The sequence below is a fragment of the Peromyscus leucopus genome, chromosome X, assembly GCF_004664715.2.
Source record: "Peromyscus leucopus breed LL Stock chromosome X, UCI_PerLeu_2.1, whole genome shotgun sequence".
NCBI classification, from domain to species: domain Eukaryota; kingdom Metazoa; phylum Chordata; class Mammalia; order Rodentia; family Cricetidae; genus Peromyscus; species Peromyscus leucopus.
Genome location: NC_051083.1, coordinates 86,481,546 through 86,485,422, shown reverse-complemented (window position 1 = coordinate 86,485,422; position 3,877 = coordinate 86,481,546). Strand labels below are relative to the sequence as shown.

At 39.4% G+C, this 3,877-nt stretch overlaps 1 pseudogene; it reads right to left on the bottom strand.

Annotated features, from left to right (window-relative positions):
* Window positions 1-2,466: 2,466 nt before the first annotated feature.
* Window positions 2,467-3,601, bottom strand: LOC114696980 (annotated as a pseudogene).
* Window positions 3,602-3,877: the final 276 nt, after the last annotated feature.

The following is a 3,877-nucleotide window of genomic DNA, read 5'->3' as shown; positions in this document are numbered from 1 at the left end:
AGTCATGAACTCTTAGGCAATAAGTAATGCATTTAATCAGAAGTAGGAAGTCATTAGAATTTCTGCCACCTGTATTTTCTTAGAGTTGTTACAGTAACTACATACACACACACACACACACACACACACACACACACACACACACATATATATGCTGTGTGTTTGAGCCTGTGTTAGTGAACATCTATTTATTTGTACAATAAAAAGAGCTGTGGGGGTAATGAAGGCTGATATTTAGGAGTATAACCAAGGCTAAGAAGTTGCCTTCTGAATAAAGTTCTTTGGAAATGGCTTTTTAAAGGACCAGGATCAGCAAAACACTCTATAAACCTAAAACATCTTGCTTTGTTACAAAGCATTGCATTCTCAAAAAAGGGAACATGTTCCAAGGATACTATAAGTGCCTTTCATGGGGAACCATTAGTAAATCATTACATTTATTAATAAAAAGATATAAAAAGACTGACAACTGAAGTGAAGAAAATGTAATACACTGCCTTAAACTAAGTGTCTGTAATGGGGGTAAAAATGAAATTGTGTACAGCCTGATGATGGAATAAAATGGATAAAACATTGATTTTGTAAGACTCCTTTCAGTATGTAACCAAAAGTACATCATGCTAATTAGCAGACAAATTTGATTGCTATATAATTCATAAAGTAACTTTTCTATAATTTGTATAGCTATAAAGTTAAACTTCAACTATGCTAGTGATAGGAATTAAAACATGACATCAAATGTCACAATGAAATACACTGTAGTTGCCTAGATCCTTTGGCTATGAACAACAATATTGGGACAACTGGGGAAACTTAAAAGGGTCTGAAATATATATGACAATGATATGTCAGCTCTAACTCCTGATTTTTGTGGCCTTTATGGTAAAATATTTGGAGTATAATAGTCAGAGTTGATGGGTCAGCATGATGATTACTTATTCTCCACTGGTTCGGGGCGGCGGGGGTGGGGGTTGTTCTTTGGCCTATACCACTGTACTTAAAAATTCCCTAAGTTGGTGTTATATGCGCATAGTATTGCTTAAGAAGAATGGCTTTGAGAATCTGGAACCCACTTGGGCTCTTCCACTCAACAGCTTAGCAGAGGTAGATCATTTGTTTTCTGCTGAGTTTCTGTGCTGGCTAGTTTTATGTCAACTTGACAAAAGCTAGCATCATTTTTGAAGAGGAAAAAACTGAGAAAATGCCCCCAACAGATTGGCCTGTGGACAATCCTGTGGTACATTTTCTTGACTGATGTTTGATGTGGGAGAGCCCAGACCACTGTGGATAGTACCAACCCCGGGCTGATGGTCCTGAGTGCTATAAGAAAGCAGGCTGAGCAAACCATGGGAAGCAAGCCAGTAAGCAGCAGTCCTCCATGGCTTCTGCCTCCAGGTTCCTGTCCTGTTTGAGGTTCTTCCCTTACTTCCTTCAGTGATTGACTGGGATGTGGAACTGTAGTCTAAAATAAAACCTTTCTTCCACAAGTTGCTTTTGGTCATGGTGTCTTATCACAGTAATAGAAACTCTAACTAGGACAGTTTTCCAATTTGGAATATGCAAATAATGTCAGTCATATTCTATTTGGGCAACCATCATATTTAAGTATGAGATGACAGCATCATCTTAAAGAATCATATTTTCAATATGTTGAATTTAGTGGAATACTGGTCAAATTATCTGTGATAAAAGGTCCTATTGTTTAAAATATGGTTAATTATTAACTAATGGTTTCAAAACATAAAATATGGATGTATTGCTAAGTATGAATGAAGAAAAGGAGGGCAGTCATTGCTTGTGAGCAAATGTTTACACAAAGATCAAATGGCTTTGCTCAGCATAAAAAAGCCTACTTTTTTGTTTGTAGGGTGTACACTTTTATTCAACTAGCTTCAAGTCTCAAGTCAGTATATAGGCAAGCCCTATCTCCATACCAACTCCTAAGGAGACCAAAAGCCTTCTTACATCTCACATTGGTCAAAAAGTGGGGGCATGATGACTATCCAAAAATGAAAATAAAGAAGTATTAAGGCAGTAGATTAAACAAACAAAACTAAACAAAACAAAACTTTTACAATACATTATTTACAAAAAAAGCAATGTTGTCACCTCTCCAGCATGTACTCAGGGACGATAGGGTCATCTTCCTTTTGAGAATGGGAAACACCTTCTGAGTGGGCAAGAGGCACCCTTTAGCCATGTATCTCATGGAAACCTGGAGTGACTATAAAATATATACAACTGAAGTCCTCAGCTTCATTGCAGAACATTCAGGATGCTTGCTTCAACTGACTACTGTTGTCTTCACTGATCCACTTTGAAATCCTGAGTACAAAACAAAACAAATGAACAACAACAACAGCAACAAAAATTTAAAAAATAAATAATAAAAAACCATGCCAATGTTGTTGCCTTATTTTTTTCTGCATAAAATAGGTTTTGTTAAGAAAGCACGTAAAATGCAGCTCAGTAACAATCTGTGTAGAAGCATTTGAGGTGAATGATGGAGGGTCTAGACTGGCTGTACTCTTGCTTGCTGCTCCACACCTGCTAGGATGGATGGAGCTATTGATCCACACAGAGTATTTACATTCATGAAGAACAAAGATCTTGATCTTCATCATGCTGGGAGCAAGAGCAGTTATCTCCTACATTCTGTCAGTGATACCTGGGTACATGGTGGCTCCACCAGATAGCACTGTGGTAGCATTGAAGTTTTTGTGGATGTCAACATGACATTTCATGATGGAACTGAACTGTAATTTCCTGGATGCTGAAGGATTCCATACCCAGGAAGAAGAGTACCTGGGGCAGCGGGTGCTTGTTGACTGTAGTGATGACTTGGCCTTCCAGTAGTGCTTAACTCTTCTCCAAGGAGGAGGAGGATGCATCAGTGGCCATTTCTCACTCATAATCCGGGGCAGCATAGCACAGCTTCTCCTTGATGCAACCTATGATTTCCCACTCAGCTGCAGTAGGAAAGCTATAGCTGCTTTTAAGATGTCAGGACCTTTGTGAGGCAGTCTGTCAGGTGCTGCCCAGCCAAGTACACAGGCAGGATGGTATGGGGAAGAGTGTAGCCCTCATAGATTGGCATGCTGTAGGTGAGCCCATCTCCTTTGTCCATTGCTATATGGGTGGTAAGATGACAGACATACAGGCCCAGCATGGCCTGGATGACTATGCATATGGCTAGGATATTGAAAATCTTGAACATGATCTGAGTCATCTCACAGTTGGCTTTGGGGTTTAGGCGGGCCTTGGTGAGCAGCATGATGTGTTCCTTCAGGACTACACACAGCTTGTTGTAGAAGATGTGATACCAGATCATCGCTATGTCATCCTAGTTGGTGACAATGCCATGCTCTGTGTGGTACTTCATGTCAGAATACCTTTCTTGCTCTGGGCCTTGTTGCCCTCACAGAAGTCATTCTGGCCCATTCCCACCATCATGCCTTGGTGCAATCAGAGATGCATGATGAAGAGGAAGATCTCTCAGGGAGCATTGTCACTGGTGAAGTCAGCTGTGCACATGCTGGAGCTATTGACAACCAGTGAAGAGATATCATCATCCATGGGGAACTAATGGCAGGTGTGGACCAGGGGGGAAGAGCTATGAGAAATCTGTGCTTGCAGGGTGGAAGCAGAGTCCACTAAGCCTATCTTCTCATAAGATTTCAACAGACCTAAAAATTAGGTTGTAAAAAATATAATGAGAACATCACAAGAAAAATTAAACAAAAAATGTGCTTATTGAAAGTGTAAACAGAAGTAATATTTGATTATAGGAGTGAAATAGTGATTCCTATATTAAATGACTTAATGAACACTATAATGCATAATATATATCAACATCTAAAATTTTAATGTGACAAAT